Source organism: Lygodium microphyllum, chromosome 27, assembly GCF_053477565.2.
Source record: "Lygodium microphyllum isolate KBCC chromosome 27, Lygodium_microphyllum_v1.1.10, whole genome shotgun sequence".
In the NCBI taxonomy this organism is placed as follows: domain Eukaryota; kingdom Viridiplantae; phylum Streptophyta; class Polypodiopsida; order Schizaeales; family Lygodiaceae; genus Lygodium; species Lygodium microphyllum.
In genome coordinates this window covers 129,406,695-129,419,194 of record NC_141161.1, presented here as the reverse complement: position 1 = coordinate 129,419,194, position 12,500 = coordinate 129,406,695, and the positions used below count along the sequence as shown (strand labels likewise).

The 12,500-nt window shown below is 58.2% G+C and overlaps 1 non-coding gene and 1 pseudogene across 1 annotated transcript; both read left to right on the top strand.

The window, feature by feature from the left end:
- Window positions 1–6,590: 6,590 nt before the first annotated feature.
- On the top strand, window positions 6,591–7,281 carry LOC148012872 (18S ribosomal RNA; annotated as a pseudogene; the record flags this gene model as incomplete).
- Window positions 7,282–7,631: 350 nt separating this feature from the next.
- LOC148012871 (5.8S ribosomal RNA) lies at window positions 7,632–7,784 on the top strand. Its single transcript, XR_015689197.1, has one exon. It is a non-coding gene; the product is annotated as a 5.8S ribosomal RNA (ribosomal RNA).
- Window positions 7,785–12,500: the final 4,716 nt, after the last annotated feature.

Sequence of the window (12,500 nt, the reverse complement as noted above, 5' to 3'; positions counted from 1 at the left end):
TGTAATGTGTGTTGCGTGCGTGTCTTACCCTCTATATGGTGTAATGCCAGCAGGACCGCCAAGGGGAATTACCCGAGACACTCCGAAAGGAGACAAGGAATAAGTTTGAAGAATCGAGTGCGACTCCATCCGGTCTCTTTTGAGGCGAGCGAGAAAGCAGGCGGTGTCGTGGAGCCTAGATCTCACGCCCTAATGCCAATCGCGCGAGGGGAAACCCTTGCCGCGCAAAAGAATCTGGTGAGCCATGAGCTCGTGCCCTCCTTTGAACTTGGTCTCAACTTGCACTTCGCACAAGGTGGGTTTGAATTATGAGGAGTGGCAGACTTCATCTTTTCAAGAAGTAAGGTAGTGCGGCAGTGACATGTTTGATGCCCACGCTTGCCTTATTGCAAGGAATATACACCGGGTCTTGTATGCCCTTGCTGCAAAGAGGTGGATTATGTTTTTCTTGAAATATCCTACCCAAAAATTGGAAAATAAGCAGGGTTTTTTTCTTCTCCAAGGGAAACTTAGGCTAACTCCAAGTTTTCCAACAAGTCGAATAGACTGTTGGGAACTTAAGGAAGTTGAAGCCGGAGACATGGGGTGGAGCTTGCGCACTTACGCCAAAATCACTTCAAGGATAGGCCGTAGGGACTTGGGAAGTCCTCGCGGGGGCTTCCCGTCACGAAAGCCATGGATCCGAGAAGTTATGAGTTACGTCAGGTGAAGGAGTCGTGCAGCCAACTTGGTAACACAAGAGTATGCAGGACCCTCACCCTCTCAATGACAAAGGCACTTACGTGGCAAAGAGACAGAATGCGAGATTCTGAGAGAAGCCGTGTCGCGGGGTACCTTCTCAAGGAAGAGTCACTTCATGCAAACTTGGAAGGGTTGTGTCCCGAGAGATGAACCCTAAGGATAAGAGCACCTGCAATGCCCCTTCATGCCCGTTACAAAAAGTGCCCCCGCTCCCCCTGGGGAAAATGGAGCAAAGTGCAGGTAGACCCACAGGGTGGCTGTCTCCAAGCCCCCCCAAAATCCCCCCCTTAGTGGGACTGCAAACGACTTGGGACCCTTCTACGGAAGCGTCTCGTCGTGAGGAGTCAAAGGCCCTAAGGGGAGACGAGTGACGGCAAGTGAAGGAGTCATGCAGCAGACTTGGTATGCTAAGTGGTTGTAGGACCCTCACTCTCCCAACGAAACCAGCTCGCGACTGGGAACGAAGTGCGGCTTGTATCGATACGGAAGGAACGCAACATGTGGACAGTTCGAGAAGGTCCTAGAAGGGACCACGCAGCGGATTTGGAAGGCCCGCGGGAATGTAGCAGGCAAGACCACTTCAATCCTCACCTTGCACCCCTATGGGATCCCAAGGGGAAAGATTGACCCCTTGAGGTGGCTAACCTCTTCGATGCCGTTGGGTCTCCTACAAGAGACTATGTTACTCAAGTGAGTGGAACGCCACAAGAAGATGGAAGGCCAAAGGCAGGATAGCAGGACCCGCGTAGCACCATTTGTCTTCGACGAGTAGGGGCAGAACTGGGAGGATGAAGCGTTGGCGCTCCCACCCGGCCCTGATCTCCCAAAAGATGGACGTTGAGCATGCACCTCAACTTGATCCTTCAGTATGTCAAGGTCACCGGCCGTAAGAGACTCCCCGTCTGGATAAACGACCATGATCTGGGTGGTCTCATTTTTCTTTTTACAAAAATGGATTGTTCACATAATGATATACGCTCTTCATGGGGCCTTCCTCTGGGTGGCCTCGGGAGCTCCGCGACGCTAGGGGCCACCCCCAGCGCTGTTATACCGGTACTGTGGTAGCGTCTGGGTAACATGAACGGGCCGGTCGTCAGACCCTTTGGTGATGCACGGGGACCTGGGGGACTAGTGAGTGTATCACCGGGCTTAAGCCAAGGCCCGAGGGGAGTTACTAGTGCTCCTATCCTCCCACGGCCTCATGGGGGGATAGTATCCCTTTTAGTGGGGCAATGCTCGACCAGTGCCGGGAACGGAGGCACACATTACTCATCAAGGGTGGCATCACCAAGACAGGAGAGTGGGATCCACCCTATTGAGGTTGCACGCCCTCCGAGTGCGAGGCAAAGCGACGAGACTTCTCAAGGGAGCCAGCTCGGTCCCGAATACATTCCCGTCAGTGATGCTGTCGGATCCCACCGTGCAGCCCATTCGAGTAGTTTCTATTGTGGGAGAAGACAGGCGTTAGCATCATTTGCCGAGGTGGTCACTCGCTCCAACACGAGAAGCGGGAGGGGAGAAGGGAATTTCCCTACTTCGACGAGGGACCATGTCACCGCTAGTGTAGAGAGGGTGGAGCCAAGCCACCCCACATCACTAGGGTTAGCTTCGGAAGGATCGAACATAGAAAGAGCAGCGGTAACCAACACTTCGCTTAGACAAGTGACGACAAGCGGGGAAATTGAGAAGCTATGCATGTGGAGCGCTGAGAACTTGTCGAAGCGACCCTTCGGGCAACTCCTTAGACGAGCCTCAGGGGACTTGTGGCACCACATTTTGAAGTGGGATAGAGTCCAGAGCCTCAGGTCTGGGTGTAGTCGTTTCGACATCCTAGTACATCGAAACGAGGCCAATGCATTATTGGAAAGATTGAAGTCAGAAAGCAGGTTTAGTAGATGGCACATTAGAATGTCGGTGCCGTATCACTCACGCCATGCATTACGCAACGAGACTCGTGAGCGAAAGCGTAATGTGAGACCCAAGATTGTATCTCTCAACATAAATGGCTTGCGCAGCAAGCGGGGTGAGGTCGACTACCTCGCTCATAGACTGGCATGGGGAGTGATTGGCCTGCAAGAGACTCGAATCTTTCAAGGCAGTTGGCCTATGCGACTCCCAGGCTACACTGCCTTCCAGGTCTTGGGTTCGTCAGAACCTGGAGAGAGAGGTCTGGTTACACTTGCAGCAACGAAGTATCGGGCTTTCGAGCTTGGCCGAACCTCCCCTAACATGTTATTCATTCAACTCCTACCCGCACGAAAGGAGCCATGGATCCACGGGAACATATATATCCCGCAGAAACAACTCAAGGAGGCAAGGAAAAGCGCACTCAATAAGCTTGCAGTGGTCCTCAACATACTTATACGCAAGGGCCTTCCGATCATCGTGGGAGGTGATTGGAACTGCAAACGGAAAGCCTGCACGAGGTGGTTAAGGAGGGAGTGCCCCGAGTTCTCAATCCTCACGATTCGAGGCTCGGCACTAACTTACCACTCGCCTAGAGGGAAGGGAAAGTCAGACATTGACTACTTCATAGTCAATCAACAAGCAGCATCTTTGCTAGCGCACGCGAAGGTTGAACGCAATGTGGACATATCAGATCACTGGCCTATCTCATGCTCAGTGAGAGCCTCGAAGGAATACGAGGGTGCAAGAGGAACGTCCACAACCTCCACGCATTGATGCTTCTAGAGTGGAGCTAGTGGCCCACTCATTCTTATCGAATAACAGGTGGAGCATCTTGAGAGATCTCCCAGGAGAGGGGGGCAACAACGTGCATGTCCTGTGTGAGGAGTATGAGCACACGGTGAAGTCAATCGCGCAAGAATCCGGCGTGATGACCGTCAAACCCCCACCTCGACCGAGGTGCAGTTTCCGCCTCTCCCCGAAGGCGAGGAGGGCGATCAACCAAAGACGAAAGGCCTGGCGAGTGGCCAGGAAGTTGATACCCAACTCGCAAGAAGGACGAAGGGCTTGGTCCCGGTATCAGAACCTAAAGACGATAGCCATTAGAGAGTGTCGGAAGAGCTCCAAAGACTCATTTGACAAGTTCATAGAGAAGGGTGCAGAGCTTCTACGAGAAAGAAACCTCAAGAAATTCTGGACTCACCATAAGAAGTTGACGGGCGAGTGCAGGAGTAGCGGCATTGAGTGGCAGGAAGTCCTCTTCATGTGTCGAAAACTCAAGCGACACAAGGCCCCTGGAATCGACGGGATTCCCCCCGAAGTCTTCAAACTATTGGCTAGAGACAAGGGACGTAAAGATAATCCCGAAGTACCACGCACCAAGATGCGGGAAGCAACTCTCCACGTGTTGAGAGCTATCTTCGATTTGGGAGAGATTCCCGAACACATTGATACCTCAACAGTTGTCCCCATACCTAAGAAGGGGGACTCGACGTCAATGGACAACTATCGGGGTATCTCCCTCATCGCAGTGGTACTCAAGGTCCTCTCCTCCATTGTGGCGTAGCGCCTGTCAGACAACCTCGAGAAGAGGAAATTCTTCCTCCGAGGACAAGCAGGATTTAGGCCAATGGAGGAATGCATTGCCCAAGTCGTGACGCTGGATGAAGGGATTCGACGCCGCCATAACGTGGGTAAGCCAACCTACGCAGCGTACATTGATTTTCAGAAAGCATACGATACAGTACCTCATGAAGCACTATTCATGAAACTACAAGCGGCAGGTGTGGAGGGCAAAACTTTGAGATTTATCAAAGCGTTATATCACCGGTCCACAGTTCGGGTCAGGGTGGGAGATTCGTTATCCGACCCCATCCCCGTAGAGAGGGGCATGAGACAAGGGTGTCCCATGTCACCCACCCTATTCAACATCTTCATTAATGACATCATACGGGAGGGTGACAACCTAGGTTGCAATATCCCTGGGTTGAAGGAGAAACTACAAGCTTTGCTATTTGCAGACGACATGATTCTCCTAGCGAACAACCCGGAAGACTTGCAGAGGAGTTTAGATAGGATTGCTGAATGGGCGAAGAAGTGGGAAATGAGATTCGGAATTAGCAAGTGCAAAGTTACCATGTTTTTTGGTAGCGATGCGGAGAGGACAGCCTTTAAGGCAAGACAATTCCATATTGGCGGAGAGGATGTTGAGCACTGTGCTGAGTACAAATATCTCGGTGTGACTCTGGATGAACATCTCTCCATTGAAAAGATCACGAAAGAGAGGTTGGGGTTGGGAAGGAAGGCATTGTATGCCCACCAACACTTCCTCACCTCACGATCTGTGCCAATTTGGACCCGTCTGTCCTTCTTCAAATCTTGCGTATATCCCGTATTAACTTACGGAGCGGAGCTTATGGGGGCCCAAAACCAGGGAAAGTTGCGCTTGCTGGAGAGGATGGTGGCAACTGGAATGCGATGGATTGTGGGAAAGAGTAGCAATTCGACGACGGTGGGGGGTGCTACTTTGCACCATGAGCTACACATTCCCCCTGTAGCTGCATACTGCGGAGGCCAAAGAACCCGAGCTCTTGCCAAGTACCCACACCTCAAGACCTGGGCGCGAGAGATGACTCGGAATCCAGCCCCAAAAGGCGCGAGAGGTAAGTGGACGTGGGAAATGCAAACACGACATTGGAAGAAACGATACGTGCCTGATGCGCCGCTGAACGCGGTGCGCCCACACGTGTGGGCCAAATGGGACAAACAACACGACTACGCGTCCCTCAAGCCGTATCTAAAACACAAGTTCGTAGGTTCCACGGGGTACTTATTCCGAAGTAATCTCAGGAGAGGGGTGAAACATGGAGAAGAACGCTATCTACTCTTGGCACGCATTGGAGGATTGGTCCTTCGGGACAAGATTCACCCAAGAAGATCACAACAATGCCCTTGCTGCAATCAGCCAGAGGCTGGATCTTCACTTTGTCACATAATGCTCCAGTGTGACACATTTACGGACCTTCGGGACCGTACTCTTGGCAACCTCATTCGAGAGAGTCGAGAGATTCTAGGCCTGGACGGCACCGATGAGGAAGCTGTCGTGATCCTCCTTGGAGGGGAGGCAAGTGGGAAGAGGTTACCCAACTGGGTGGCCCCGAAACCGCACTCGAGGGGTGTAGTGGCTGGACATGTTTCAGTCATTGCATTCCTTGGTGAAGCTATACTGCAATACCTACAAGAACTACATAGCTCATAAATTCCGATCCCTTGGGAAATGACGATGATACCCCGAAGACATGAAACACATGTGTCACTGAGCTGTATTCTTGCGATATCACCAAACGGTTGGCTTTACCAAAACTGGTTACCTGTAGCAATGGGGTCTTAAGGTAACCTGCGGAAACGGACTCCTCCTACGAGCCGAGGTCCAAGCTGGGCATGGCAATCCCTCTACGGGAACCCGTCGGGATGGGGCGTTTTACCGGGTGAGAGTTAGGGCGATCCTTCCTCAAGTCCCGGACTACCTGGATTCCCACATGGGGGTCTTGGTGCCTACCCTCACTAGCCAGAGGGGCTAGTCTCCCCGGAGCTATCAACCAAAGGGAGCGGAGGAAAGTGGATGCGTCCGCCGAAGCCGGAGGTGAAAGGGTTTGGCCCTATGATAGCGCGTACACTAACGTACTATACTCACTTGATGAGCATAGCATGAAGGTGCACACCCGACTCACAAAACAAAACAAAAACTTGGATTTATGAAAGACGAACTATTGCGAAAGCATTTGCCAAGGATGTTTTCATTAATCAAGAACGAAAGTTGGGGGCTCGAAGACGATCAGATACCGTCCTAGTCTCAACCATAAACGATGCCGACTAGGGATTGGCGGATGTTATTTTGATGACTTCGCCAGCACCTTATGAGAAATCAAAGTTTTTGGGTTCCGGGGGGAGTATGGTCGCAAGGCTGAAACTTAAAGGAATTGACGGAAGGGCACCACCAGGAGTGGAGCCTGGGGCTTAATTTGACTCAACACGGGGAAACTTACCAGGTCCAGACATAGTAAGGATTGACAGATTGAGAGCTCTTTCTTGATTCTATGGGTGGTGGTGCATGGCCGTTCTTAGTTGGTGGAGTGATTTGTCTGGTTAATTCCGTTAACGAACGAGACCTCAGCCTGCTAACTAGTTACACGAAGGATCCTCTTCGTGGCCAACTTCTTAGAGGGACTATGGCCGTCTAGGCCATGGAAGTTTGAGGCAATAACAGGTCTGTGATGCCCTTAGATGTTCTGGGCCACACGCGCGCTACACTGATGAATTCAATGAGTTTACCACCTAAGCCGAGAGGTCCGGGTAATCTTTTGAAATTTCATCGTGATGGGGATAGATCATTGCAATTATTGATCTTCAACGAGAAATTCCTAGTAAGCGCGAGTCATCAGCTCGCGTTGACTACGTCCCTGCCCTTTGTACACACCGCCCGTCGCTCCTACCAATTGAATGGTCTGGTGAAGTTTTCGGATTGCGGCGACGCTGGTGGTTCGCCACCGGTGACGTTGTGAGAAGTTCATTAAGCCTTATCATTTAGAGGAAGGAGAAGTCGTAACAAGGTTTCCGTAGGTGAACCTGCGGAAGGATCATTGACACACATCCGTCGGAAAATGCGAACCCTGGAATGTCCGTGAGGGATCACGCTTAGAGGCGCGGTCGGCATCCTCTGTCCCCTCGTCGGAGTCCGGCGACAGTGGGGGAGGCTATGCTTCGGGGTCGTCCCGCGACCGTGCAGGTGGAGGAGGAAGGAGGGACGCCTTTGACCTCTCTCCCTTGCTCGGGGCAATCCCCCTCCATCGTGCTCATTCGGGCACGCCGCCGCCTTGATAAACCCTTTGCCCCTCCCCCGCACGCGAGGGTGGCAGGAGGAACTTGATAAACCTTGTCTTGTCTAAGATTCCTCCCCTCGGGAGGATCGAAAAACAAAACGCAACGACTCTCAGCAACGGATATCTTGGCTCTTGCAACGATGAAGAACGCAGCGAAATGCGATACGTAGTGTGAATTGCAGAATTCCGCGAATCATCGAGTCTTTGAACGCAACTTGCGCCCGCGGCTCGTCCAAGGGCATGCCTGCTTGAGCGTCCCTAACTCCCCCACACCCTCTCCCCTTCATCGGGGGAGAGGGTGGAATTGGTCGTCCGCGCGTCTGACGTGATGCCGCGGGGGGCGTCATGGGGGGTGCGGTGGGGTGGCGGGGTGTGCCGTGTTGTGGGAGGGTGACGCGGGGTGGGGTGGGTCGGGCGGGGTTTTTGGAGGCCTGGTGGGGTGGTGTGGATTGAGCGGGCTTTTTCGAGGTGGGGTGCGGGGGGGCGTCGTGGGGGGTGCGGTGGGGTGGGGGGGTGTGCCGTGTCGTGGGGGGTGCGGTGGAGTGGGGGGGTGTGCCGTGTCGTGGGGGGTGACGCAGGGTGGGTTGGATCGAGCGGGGTTTCGAGAGGCGCCGTGGGGTGGTGTGGATGAAGCGGGGTTTTCCGAGGTGGGGTGCGGGGGGGCGTCGTGGGGGGTGCGGTGGGGTGTGCCGTGTCGTGGGGGAGGTGACACGGAGTGGGGCGGGTCGAGCGGGGTTTTCGGAGGCGTGGTGGGGTGGTGTGGAGGGAGCGGGGTTTTCCGAGGTGGGGTGCCGGGGGGCGTCGTGGGGGGGTGCGGTGGGGTGGGGGGTGCGCCATGTCATGGGGGGGTGAGGCGGGGCACGGTGGGTCGAGAGCGGGGTTTTTGGAGGTGGGGTGGGGTGGTGTGGATGGAGCGGGGTTTTTCGAGGTGGGGTGGGGGGGGGGGAGGCGCCGCGTCATGGGGGGTGCGGTGGGGTGGGGGGGTGTGCCGTGTCGTGGGGGTGACGCGGGTTGTCGCGACGCCCCCTCCCCCCACCATGCCACGACATGAGGCGACGCGCCCCCTCCCCAGCATAACATGACAACCCCCCCATGACATCCCCCCCACCGCCATGACCCGACACGACGCGATGCGCCCCCCCATGACATCCCCCACCACCCCCATGACACGACACGATGCGACGCGACGAGCCCCTCCCCCCCCATGACACGACACGATGCGATGCGCGTCCCATGACATCCCCCCCACCCCCCATGACACGATGCGACACGCCCCCATGACACGACGCGACGCGCCCCCCCATGACACGACGCGATGCGACGTGCCTCCCCCCATGACATCCCCCCCGCCCCATGACATGACACGATGCCCCCTCAACACTTACCACCCCATGTCGCGACGCGCCGCCCCCTCCCCCCCCCATGACATCCCCACCCCACCCCCTCCATGACACGACACGACGCAACGCGCCCCCCATGACATCCCCCCACCCCCATGACAAGACACGACACGACGCGCCCCCCCCAAATCCCCCTCCCCCCGCCCCATGACATGGAACCACACCATGTCGCGACGCGGCCCCCTTCCCTCCACACACACAACACCATTTCGCCACGCGCCCTCCCCCCACCTCCAAAATTCGGTCCCCCCCTCAACACACACCACACCATGTCGCGACGTGCCGCTCCCCCCCCCACCCATGACACGACACGACGCGACGCGCCCCCCCCATGACATCCCCCCCAATCGGATCCCCCCCTCCCCGCCCCCCCATGACACGACACGACGCAATGCCCCCCCCGCAATGCCCCCCGCCCCATGACATGACATGACGTGACGTGCTTCCCTCCCCTTAACACGCCCACCCACCCACCATGACGCCTCCTCAAAAATTTTGCCCCCCCCTCAACACACACCACACCACCCCTCCCCCCCCCACCCCCCTCGAAAATTCGGCCCCCCCCCTCAACACACAACATACCACACCACCCCTCCCCCTCCCCCCCCTCCAAAATTCGCCCCCCCCCCCCCACCCCCCCTCAACACACACCACCCCACCCCTTCCCCCCCCTCAAAAATTCGCCCCCCCCCCAAAAAATCGCCCCCCCCCCTCCCCCTCAACACACACCACCCCACCCCTCCCCCCCACCCCTCAACACACACCACACCACACCACACCACACCACCCCTCCCCCCCCCCCTCTCAAAAATTCGCCCCCCCCCCAAAAAATTCGCCCCCCCCTCCCCCTCAACACACACTACCCCACCCCTCTCCCCCACCCCTCAACACACACCACATCACACCACACCACACCACACCACCCCTCCCCCCCCCTCAAAAATTCGGCCCCCCCTCTCAAAAATTCCACCGCCCCCCCCCAACACACACAACACCACCCCTCCCTCCCCCCCCTCAAAAATTGCACTGTCCCCCCCCCCCCCAACACACAACCCCTCCCCCCCCCCCTCAACACACACCACCCCACCCCTCCCCCCCCTCAAAAATTCGCCCCCCCCCCAACACACACCACCCCTCCCCCCCCTCCAAAATTCGCCCCCCCCCTCATCACACACCACCCCACCCCACCCCTTCCCCCCTCCCTCAAAAATTCACCCCCCCTTCCAAATTCGGTCCCCCCCCACCTCCCCCCTACTCCCCCCCTCCAAAATTCGGCCCCCCTCACCATGACATCCCCCCCCACCCGCTCCCCCACCCATAACACGACACGACGTGACATGCCCCCCTATGACATCCCCCCCACCCCCCAATGACATGACGCGACGCGATGTGCCCCCCCTCTCCCCCTTCCCCCCTCCACACACACCACACCATGTCACAACGTGCCGGGCCCCCCCCCCATGACATCAACACCCCACCCCCCTATCCATGACACGACACGACGCGACGTGACGCGCCCTCCCCTCCCCCTTCCCCCCTCAACACACACCACACCATGTCGCGATGTGCCACACCCCCCCCATGACATCCCCACCCCACCCCCCCATCCATGACACGACACGATGCGACGCACCCCCCATGACATCCCCCCCACCCCCCATGACACGACACGACGCGACGCGATGCGCCGCCCCATGACACGACACGACGCGACACGATGCGACCCCCCCTCCCCCTTCCCCCCTCAACACACACCACACCTTGTCGCAATGTGCCGCGTCCCCCCCCATGACATCCCCACCCCACCCCCCCCCACCCATGACATGACACGACGCGATGCGACGTGCCCCCCTCCCCTTAACACACACACCCACCCACCGCAATTGCCCCCCCTCCCCCCCGCCCCATGACATGACACGACGCAATGTGCTCCCCTCCCCTTAACACACCCACCCACCCACCATGACGCCCCCTCAAAAATTCTGCCCCCCCCCCCCTCAACACACACCACACCACACCACCCCTCCCCCCCCCACCCCCCTCAAAAATTCGGCGCCCCCCTCCCCCCCCCCTACAAAATCCCCCACCCCCCTCCCCTCTCAACACACACCACCCCCCCCCCCTACAAAATTCGCCCCCCCCTCAAAAATTCGGCACCCCCCCCACCCCACCCCCCCAAAAATCCCCCCCCCCCCGCAATGCCCCCCCCCTCAAAAATACCGACCGCAATGCCTCCCCCCCCTCAAAAATTCCACCGCCCCCCCCCCCAACACACACCACCCCACCCCTCCCCCCCCCCCTCAAAAATTCACCACCCCCCCCCCCAACACACACCACACCACACCACCCCTCCCCCCCTCCAAAATTCGCCCCCCCCCCCCCTCATCACACACCTCCCCACCCCACCCCTTCCCCCCTCCCTCAAAAATTCGCCCCCCCTTCAAAATTTGCCCCCCCACCTACCCCCTTCTCCCCCCCTCCAAAATTCGGTCCCCCTCACCATGACATCCCCCCCACCCCCTCCCCCACCCATAACACGACACGACGTGACGCGCCCCCCTATGACATCCCCCAATGACACGACGCGACGTGACGTGCCCCCCTCTCCCTCTTCCCCCCTCCACACATACCACACCATGTCGCAACGTGCCGGCCCCCCCCCCCCCATGACATCCCCACCCCACCCCCCCATCCATGACACGACACGACACGACGTGCTCCCCCATGACACGACACGACGCGACACGACGCTCACCCCCCTCCCCCTTCCCCCCTCAACACACACCACACCATGTCGCGACGTGCCGCGCCCCCCCCCCCCATGACATCCCCACCCCACCCCCCCATCTATGACACGACACGATGCGACGCGCCCCCCATGACATCCCCCCACCCCGCATGACATGACACGACGCGACGCGATGCGCCCCCCCATGACACGACACGACGTGACGCGACGCGCCCCCCCTCCCCCTTCCCCCCTCAACACACACCACACCATGTTGCGACGTGCCGCGTTTCCCCCCCCCCCCCATGACATCCCCACCCCACCCCCCCCACCCATGACACGACACGACGCGACGTGCCCCCCCCCATGACATCCCCCCCAATCGGATCCCCCCCTCCCCGCCCCCCCATGACATGACGCGACGCGACGTGCCCCCCTCCCCTTAACACAGACACCCACCCACCGCAATGCCCCCCCCCCCCCCCCGCCCCATGACATGACACAACGCGACGTGCTCCCCTCCCCTTAACACACCCACCCACCCACCAAGACGCCCCCTCAAAAATTCTGCCCCCCCCCTCAACACACACCACCCCTCCCCCCCCCCCACCCCCCTCAAAAATTCGCCCCCCCCCCCCTACAAAATCCCCCCCGCCCCTCTCAACACACAACACCCCCCCCCCACCCCCCCTCAAAAATTCGCCCCCCCCCCCCCCCCCCACCCCTCCCCCCCTCAAAAATTCGGCCCCCCCCTTTCAAAATTCGCCCCCCCCCCCCTTCAAAATTCGGTGCCCCCCCTCCAAAATTCGGCCCCCCCTTCCCCCCTCAACACGCCATGTCGCGATG